This window comes from Saccopteryx bilineata, chromosome 4 (genome assembly GCF_036850765.1).
Source record: "Saccopteryx bilineata isolate mSacBil1 chromosome 4, mSacBil1_pri_phased_curated, whole genome shotgun sequence".
In the NCBI taxonomy this organism is placed as follows: domain Eukaryota; kingdom Metazoa; phylum Chordata; class Mammalia; order Chiroptera; family Emballonuridae; genus Saccopteryx; species Saccopteryx bilineata.
The window spans coordinates 294,891,875-294,902,072 of NC_089493.1; positions in this window are offsets into that span (position 1 = coordinate 294,891,875).

Sequence of the window (10,198 nt, forward strand, 5' to 3'; positions counted from 1 at the left end):
CATTTCTCCCTCTTCCCATCCTGCAGCTGGTGGCTCAATTCATTGGTTCAAGCATCAGCCCTGGGCTCTGAGGACAGCTCTGTTGATTGAGTGTGTCAGCCTCAGGCGCTGAAGATAGCTCAGTTGATTCAAGCATTGGCCCCAGACGGGGGCTGCCGGGATTCCGGTTGGAGTGCATGCATGCAGAAGTCTTTCTCTCTATCTCCCCTCCTCTCACTTTAAAAAAAATGGTAAAAAAAAAAAAAAAGAAAGAAAGAAAGAAATGACAACGAAAGCACAAGCAACAAAAGAGAAAATCAGTAAGTAAGGCTACATCAAGCTAAAAAGCTTCTGCACAACAAAAGCAAAAATCAGGAAAGTAAAAAGGCAACCAACAGAGTGCGAGAAAATATCTTTAAAACATCTATCCGATACAGGGTTAATGTCTAAAGCTATATAAGGGACTTGTACGACTCAACAGAAAGAAAAAGAACACAATTCAATTAAAAATGGGCAAAGAAGTTGAATAGACATTTTCCCAAAGAAGACACCCAAATTGCCAACAGGTACATAAAAAAATGTACTCAAGCATCACTAACTGGGTAAAAGCAAATCCAAATCAGAATAAACTACCACCTCACACCTATCAGAATGGCGATTCTCTAAAAGAGAGACCAGCACTGGCGAGGATGTGGAGACCATGGAGCCCTCCTGCCCCGTTGGTGGGAATGCAGACTGGTGCAGCCACCGTAGAACGCGGTATGGAGACATCTCAAAAAATTACAAGTAAAACTACCACATAATCCAGCAATTTCGCTCCTGGGTATATATGTGGAGGAACTAAAATCACTACGTCAAAGAGATGTCTGTACCCATTGCAGCATTATTCACAGTAGCCGAGCCAGAGAGACAGCCGGAATGCCCGTTGATGGATGAATCCAGACTGCGGCATGTCGGTACAATACACGTTACTCACCCAGAAAGAAACGGGAGTTCCACCTTTTGTGACAACACGTGTAGGCCTAATGACTTCTGTGAAATAAGTCAGAGAAAGACAAACAGTATCTGTTCTCTCTCCCAGGTGGAATCTAAAAATTTGAACCCCCCGGACGTAGAGAGGAGAATGTTCGTTGCCAAGGGCTAGGCTAGGAGGTGGGGGAATGGAGAGGTGTGGGTCCCAGGGTGTAAACTTCCAGCTGAGAGGACGCCTCCTGGGGGTGGAACGCACTACTGCATCGTGTCCGTAAGTAACAATACTGTGTGACATTCTGGAAAGTTGGTAAGAGTATATCTTAAATGTTATTACCTCACACACACATACACACACACACTCACAGAAAATGGTAATTACATCATGTGATGGACATGTCAGCTCATGCTATGGTGGTAATCATGCCACTATATATATGTGTATCAAATTACCATGTGTACACCCAAATAAATTCAATAAAAAGAAAACAGACAAATCACCACACATGTACACCTTAAACTTACATGTTATATGTCAATATGGCAATAAAGCTCGGGAAAGTAACAAAGAAAATGAATAAAGAATACTACACTAAAAGAATAAAGTAGAAAAATTATGTTATAATCTCAAAAGATGCAGAAAAAGTATGATAAAATTTAAAAAAATTTCACCAGTCACCATAAAAAAAAAACACCAACCCACCTCTGAGCAAAAAAGAAAATGAGAGGAAGTTTCTTAATCTGATTTAAAAAAAAAAAAAAAAAGGGGCCCTGGCCGGTTGGCTCAGTGGTAGAGCGTCAGCCTGGCATGCAGAAGTCCTAGGTTCGATTCTCGACCAGGGCACACAGGAGAAGCGCCCATCTGCTTCTCCACCCCTCCCCCTCCTTCCTCTCTGTCTCTCTCTTCCCCTCCTGCAGCCAAGGCTCCATTGGAGCAAAGTTGGCCCGGGCGCTGAGGATGGCTCCTTGGCCTCTGCCCCAGGCGCTAGAGTGGCTCTGGTTGCGACAGAGCGACGCCCCAGATGGGCAGGGCATCGCCCCCTGGTGGGTGTGCCAAGTGGATCCCGGTCAGGCGCATGCGGGAGTCTGTCTGACTGCCTCCCCGTTTCCAACTTCAGAGAAAAAAAAAAAAAAAAAAGTTCAGCAAACACATTACGTAATTGTGTAACATCGAATGCTTTCCCTTTGAGATCAGAATGAGACAAGGATAACTGCTTTTGTCATTTCTCCTGTGTTGTATTTGAAGCCAGAGTGGGTCGAATGAGGCAACAAAAAGAAATTAAAGGGTATAAAAATTGGAAAAAAACAAAATTGACTTGCAGGAAACAATCTGGCATTTTTTTTGTGAAGTTGAACTTAGGCATACTCTGAGATTCAACATTTTCACTTCTAGATATCTACCTAGAGAAATTCCTGCATGCAGATACAAGACATGGACAAGAATGTTCGTGGCAGTATTCATTACAATACCCCCAAGCTGGGGCGGGGGCCAAACGCCCATCAAGAGTAGGGATAAATAAACTGTGGCACGTACAGAGGATGGATGACTCCACATCGGTGAAACCCATGCACAGTAGCTAGAAACTTAAATGTGGGTGAGCCTCAAAAATAAAATATTGAGCAAAATAAATGTCACAGAAAAATATCTGCGGTATGAGTATCTTTACAGACAACTCAAAAATTTGCAAAACACAAACAAACCCCGCAACACCCTAAATAGTAGATTGCTTAGGGAAGCACACATACGTGATAAAATTAGCAGAAATTTATTTTTTATTTTTTTACAGAAGTCAAAATAGCATCTACCTCTAGGAAAGATGAATAGGGATGAGATTAATGGGCTTCCGAGACACTGGGTGGTTGTTACAAGGCTACTTTTATGCTTCAGTCTATACATCTATATTTTATATATGCTTTATGTGATGTGTTTCACCATAAAAGTGTTTTTCAAAAGCAATTCTTTTCAGCTCTAATGACCAGTTTACAGAAAACACAAAGGGGATCGGAACATATAAAAATGCACCATGACCAAACAATCACCAAAGACTAGACTTTGGGAAAATTTAGTGGACAGATTGTCTTGTTTCTTTGATACAAAATTTCAAAGAAAAACAAGGAGATAAAGAAGGAGCCTGGAATTACAAAACATAAAAGACAAATTAACCAATTGCCATGCAGGGACCTTGTTTGGACCCCATTCAAACAAACAAATTACAAATTACATATCATAACAATTGCAGATACGTGAACATTAACTGGATATCTGAGGATAAGAAGGCTTGATTCTTGATTCTACTGGGATGAAGTGTTGGTAAAGTGGTTATGTTTTGAAAGGAAGGGGGTGATCCTTGTCTTTTAGAGCTAGTTAATGAAATATGAATGAAATAAAAAAATTAAATCAGTTTAAGATTTGGTTCAGAATAATTCTGGGTGGGAGGGTTGGTATAAAGAACACAAGATTGCCTGACCAGAGGTGGCACAGTGGATAGAACGTTGACCTGGGATGCTGAGGACCCACGATTGAGACCCTGAGGCTGCTGGCTGGAGCACGGGCTCGTCAGATTGAGCGCAGAGTTGCCGGCTTGAGCATGGGATCATTGACATGATCCCAAGTTTGTTGGCTTGAGCCCAAAGGCCTCTGGCTTGAAGTCCAAGGTCGATGACTTGAGCCCAAGATCGCTGGCTTGAGCAAGGGGCACTGGCTCAGCTGGAGCTCCCCGGTCAAGGCACATATGAGAAGCAATCAATGAACAACTAAAGTGATACAACGCCAAGTTGATGCTTCTCATCTCTCTCTCTCTCTCCACTTCCTGTCTTGGTCTCTCTCTCTTTCTCTCAAAAAATAAAAACAGGCCCTGGCCGGTTGGCTCAGCGGTAGAGCGTCAGCCTAGCGTGCGGAGGACCCGGGTTCGATTCCCGGCCAGGGCACACAGGAGAAGCGCCCATTTGCTTCTCCACCCCTCCGCCGCGCTTTCTTCTCTGTCTCTCTCTTCCCCTCCCGCAGCCAAGGCTCCATTGGAGCAAAGATGGCCCGGGCACTGGGGATGGCTCTGTGGCCTCTGCCTCAGGCGCTAGAGTCGCTCTGGTTGCAACATGGCGACGCCCAGGATGGGCAGAGCATCGCCCCCTGGTGGGCAGAGCATCGCCCCATGGTGGGCGTGCCGGGTGGATCCCGGTCGGGCGCATGCGGGAGTCTGTCTGACTGTCTCTCCCTGTTTCCAGCTTCAGAAAAATGAAAAAAATAAAAATAAAAACAAACAAAAAAGGAATCAAAAACAAACAAAACAAAAAACCCACAGGATTGTCTGTTAGTTGAAAATTACTGAAGCTAATGATGGTATATTAGGTTTCATGAAATTTTAACGTTTGAAATTTTGCATTTATCCACTGACCAGTGGTGGTGCAGTGGATAGAACATCAACCTAGAACAGGGGTCTCAAACTCAACTCAGCATGTGGGCCACAGAGCAAGATCACAGCCGTTCGGCGGGCCGCACTAGGTCTACAAAAGGCAACTGTTACGCAACACTTTTTTCACTGCAGTTGAAAACAAAAAAAAATCAGTACAACAAGCACAATCGTACATGCAGTTTACTCAGTGTCACAAAACGACCAGAAACTGTAGTTCGCATCACAACTGCTGTTAACTAAGCTAATATCTAGCTAGGATGCTAGAGAAATGAAAAATACAAGTAGGCCCCTAGGCTTACTTAATTTTATCCAAAATATTTTGAACTTCGTGGATTAGTCTGCGGGCTGCACAAAATTGTTCGGTGGGCCGCAAGTTTGAGACCCCTGACCTAGAACACTGAAGCAGGTTTGAAACCACAAGGTCTCCAGCTTGAGCGTGGGGTCACTAGCTTGAGCGTGGGTTAGACACAACCCCATGGTCACTGGCTTGAGCCCAAAGGTCACTGGCTTGAAGCCCAAGGTTGCCGCCTTGAGCCCGAGGTTGCCGCCTTGAGCCCGAGGTTGCCGCCTTGAGCCCGAGGTTGCCGGCTTGAGCCCGAGGTTGCCGCCTTGAGCCCGAGGTTGCCGCCTTGAGCAAAGGGTCACTGGCTTGGCTGGAGTTGCCCCCCTTCCCGTCAAGGCACATACGAGAAACAATCAATGAACAACTACAGTGCTACAACAAGAAGTTGATGCTTCTCATCTCTCTCCCTTTCTGCCTGTCTTTCTCTCAATCAATCAATCAACAAACAAATAAAAACTCAGGCAATAAATGAAAACTTTTGCTAAATTGAGATCTGTTTTGAAAGGCTTATTTGGGGTTCATTCCCTTCTCACCTTGCCCAGAACAACACCCTTCTCTCCCACGAGACAATCTCAGTCATTGCAGAACAACACCCTTCTCTCCCACGAGACAATCTCAGTCATTGCCGGTCAACCTTGAGCGTGCATGCGGCTCGCCCGGGGATCCGGTTGAACTGCGGACTGGCCGCAGCAGATCTGGACTGGGGTGTGAGGTCCTGCATTCCTCGCAGGCGCCCCCGTGAGGCTGAGCGCAGACCGCCTCTAAGAACGCAGGTCTTCCCCTCCTCAGAACCTCTGTCCCGCGGAGCCTACCACTTCCGCATCCTCCATCACTCCTTCCAGGCTCATCTTGGAAGAGAGAGTCTGCAGTTTATCTCGGCAAGCACACCCTTGTCCACCTCTCCACCATCTTGGCCCTTTTCTCTTCTGCGGAGATTGTCCAGCAAACCTTTAACCTGAAGGCATGTTCCCATCCCCAGGTGCATGAACCCACGCACTTGAACGATGCTGGAGAACACAGCCCATTACATTCTCTCTCTCTCTCTCTCTCTCTCTCTCTCTCTCTCTCTCTCCCTAAGGGGCCCACAGCCTTACTTCTTTGCTCACAGTGCTTCCTTATACCTCTCCAAGATGACCGGCATTTATGATCTCCTCTTCGCTCTCCCTACGTCTTTCTCTCTCGGCTCATGGCCATGCCTTAGACTTCATTGTAAAAATACAAGTTGACAGGGAATTCTTCATTCTTTCAACACCAAATATACAAGCTTTCGCCTATCTGCTCTCTTATTTCCTGTGATTCCTTCTTATATAAAATTAAAATATAGCATAACCTGTTCGTTCACACACACACTTTGGGTCCTGTTTAATCTCCCTTTCAACCAGACCACTCCAACAGTTTGCATGATCCAGATCAGGGGTAGTCAGTCTTTTTATACCTACCGCCCACTTGTGTATCTCTGTTAGTAGTAACATTTTCTAACCACCCACTGGTTCCACAGTCATGGTGATTTATAAAGTAGGGAAGTAACTTTACTTTATAAAATTTATAAAGCAGAGTGACAGCAAGGTAAAGCATATAATAATAATTACTTACCAAGTACTTTATGTCAGATTTTCGCTGTTTGGCAGAATAAATCCTTATAAAACAACTTACTATAGTTAAATCTATCATTTTATTTATACTTTGGTTGCTCCGCTACCACCCACCATGAAAGCTGGAACGCCCACTAGTGGGCAGTAGGGACCAGGTTGAATACCACTGATCTAGAGGCTCCTGATAGTATTGATTTTTCTTTTTTAAGCAAATAAAATCAATGTAGTTCCCTGACCCTGACTCACAGCTCAATCCTGCCTGATTTCTGTCTTCCCTTTTACAGCGTCTTGACCTCCATTCATTCCTTAACCCGCTCCAGTGTGATTTCCATTCCCACCGCGTCACCAAAATCGCTCGTGTCAAAGTCTTCAGCTGCCGCTGTGCTGTGGAGTCAGGTAGACACTCTCCTGTCTTCAGTTACCTCAGCGTTTTGGCACTTTCCCTGGTAGACAGAACGCCTGCCCGCTCTCTGCCCTTTCCTGCGCCCCCTCCGCCCGCCACCCCCAAAGTGGTCCAGCCCTCCGCCACTCCCTCCGCCTTAGGAAAGAGTGTTATCAATCTGACGGGCTTCCTTCATGTCTCTCTTTCCTTCAACTTCTATCAAAACCCATCAGCAGAGCTTGTCCTTTCCACCTCCTAGACCAGTGGTCCCCAACCTTTTTTTGGGCCACGGACCGGTTTAATGACAGAAAATATTTTCACAGACCGGCCTTTAGGGTGGGATGGATAAATGTATCACGTGACCGAGACAAGCATCAAGAGTGAGCCTTAGACGGATGTAACAGAGGGAATCTGGTCATTTTTAAAAAAGAAAACATTGCTCAGACTTAAATATAAATAAAACGGAAATAATGTAAGCTTTTTATTCTTTCTCTGCAGACCAGTACCAAATGGCCCACAGACCGGTACTGGTAAGCGGCCCGGGAGTTGGGGACCACTGTCCTAGAGCATTTTTTCCAATCCACTCCCATTTCCTCTCCACTATCATTACGTTAAACTAAGTTGCCTCTTATTTCCCTGAAAGCCATCTACGTCCTCCCCCTCGGGGCCTTTGCACACGCTGCGGCCTTGCCTAGAACCTTTAAAACCCATCCCGAGGTTCACATGGCCCAACTTTCATTCTCGGGCAGTAACCTCGCAGGTCTTCCTGGACTTCCAAGTCCTTCCCAAATACCCCGTGGAAAGAGAAAGAGACATTTCTACACCACATTCTAGACACCCTACTGATTTATATCTACAACACCAATGCTCAGGCTCCTGCTTGCTCTAAGCAAAAAAACAAAGTCTGATATACAACCAAGTCTAAGTTCATCTCCCATCAGAGCAAAATGGGTACCAGATTTCCTCTTGGCTTTTAGTTCCTCCTCTAATAACGGAAGAAACGACCCTGCGTCTCCGTTTCAATTCATGGAGGAGAATGGAAAGAGACACACACAATGTTTTGGAGCTCCTGTGGTCAAAAGGTGTATCTCTCCCTCCCTTGACCACGTCACTTGTTTAGGCCAGTTGAACGCTAGCAAACATGACACTAGCAGATGTTTACGAAGTTCTTGTGCATTGAGGCTCCTCCCCTTCTTTTTTTTTTTTTTTTTTTTTTTTTTGGTATTTTTCCAATGTTAGAAGCAGGGAGGCAGTCAGACAGACTCCTGCATGCGCCCGACTTGGATCCACCCAGCACACCCACCAGGGGCCGATGCTCTGCCCATCTGGGGTGTTGCTTCATTGCAACTGAAGCCATTCTAGCGCCTGAGGTGGAGGCCATTCTAGCACCCTCAGCGCCCGAGCCAGCTTTGCTCCAGTGGAGCCTTGGCTGCAGGAGGGGAAGAGAGAGACAGAGAGGAAGGAGAGGGGAGGGTGGAGAAGCAAATGGGTGCTTCTCCTGTGTGCCCTGGCTGGGAATCGAATCTGGGACTTCCACACGCCAGCTGACACTCCACCGTTGAGCCAACCGGCCAGGGCCAGGGCTCCCCCTCTCTTGCAGCCTTTGGAACCCAGCCAGCCACCGTATGAAGCAGCGTGGACTAGCTGCACGGGTGAACCCAGGCAAGGGTGGAAGTACTGTCCCAACCAACTCCCAGCATAAGGAGGTATAAATGATGGTTGTTCTGAGCCACCGAGGTTTGGGGTAGTTTGTGATGTAGCAAAAACCCAGAGACACCTCCTGAAGAAGTCTTTTTATATTGCAGACCCAGTGGTGCTTCTTTTCTACTCGAAATGCTTTAATTAATCATTGTTCATTGATCCTGGGTCAAACCCGAGTCGCTTAGCCACGCCCACGGAGACCCCCACAGCCTGGACAGCCTCACCGCCTCGTACGGGCCCTCTCCCACGCCGCGCTCCCCCAGGGGTCTCAGCTTTTTCCCACCTCAGGGCCCTCATACATGCTCTTCCCTCTGTCTGGAATGCTCTTCCCTGCTCTCCACCTGCTTGACCCCTGCTCCCCTCTCAGGTCTGAAATAGAACATCCGCCAGGGGACTGCACTGACCAACTCTTCCCCGTTCACCCTCCCAAAGGCGCGTGTCTCTGGTTCGATGTTCTCAGGACGCCCTGCTCCTGCCATCTCTTAGCAGACACCCCAGTTCGAAACCCTACCTCGTCCTGTGTGACGGTATGTTTCACCTGCGCCACTGGGTTGTAAAGATTATGAGAACAGGACGTTCTATTCACAAATGTAGCCCGAACTCCGCACACGACCTGTCACCTGGTAATGTGGAGAGACCTTGTTCCAGCCAGGTCGCCACAGTGGTTCACTGAGGCTTCGGAGGACAGAGGTCTGGCCTCACATCCTAGCTCTATCACTTACTGGCCGAGTGACGCTGGAGGACAGAGGTCTGGCCTCACATCCTAGCTCTATCACTTACTGGCCGAGTGACGCTGGAGGACAGAGGTCTGGCCTCACATCCTAGCTCTATCACTTACTGGCCGAGTGACGCTGGAGGACAGAGGTCTGGCCTCACATCCTAGCTCTATCACTTACTGGCCGAGTGACGCTGGAGGACAGAGGTCTGGCCTCACATCCTAGCTCTATCACTTACTGGCCGAGTGACGCACCTACCTGCTTTGGGCCTCAGTTTCCCCATCTCTAAAATGGGGGTAAAAATAGCACCGGCCGGTGGGGTTGTTGGGTGGATTGTGCTCAATACAGGTGTCAATTATTACTTGCCAAACGACGTCAACATACTTGGGTGACAGCAAACCAGAGGCTCCTGAAACAGCCCACATCTCCTTCCCGTGCGGGCTGGGGCACGGCTTCGATTACAGCCATACTCCTGTTTATACTGCTGTAACTGCCCTTTCTACCACCTGATGCTCCCCCAGCTGAGTCAACAAACATCCCCCCCAAGAACTCCACAGTTCTGATGGCCCCGAGAAATACGCCGCGCACTCTCACGGCGGAGGCACACAGCGCGCATGCTCAGCAGGACCTGGGCCTGAGCCGCCCGCATAGTCCCGGGCAGGGAAACGTTTTACAGGGGCCGCTGAGCACGTCTCCGGCCACTACAGGGGCTGCTCTTGGGCTCTGGGCAGAAAGAACAGAAAAGCTATGGGTTCAACAAAAATAAGCTTAAAAGGTGAAGGGGAGAGGGAATCCTAAGAAAAGGAGTCGGGGAGAAAGAAAAAGTGGGGGGGTGAATAAAAAGAGAATGAAGAGAGGGTGGAGAGGAGCAGGTGAGAGGTCAGAGGGACTGAGCAGAGAGACCCAGAGGAGCGAGATTGAGTGGGGAGAGCGAAAGAAGAAAGGCAGGCAGGGAGGGGAGAAGGAGGGGAGAGGGGGGAGAGGGAGGGGAGGGGTGGAGAGGGAGGGGAGAGGGGAGGAGGGGAGGGGGAGCAGGAAGGGAGAAGCAGGAGAGAGGGGGAAGAAGGAGGGGAGGGGAGCAGGAAGGGAGAGGCAGGGGAGAGGGG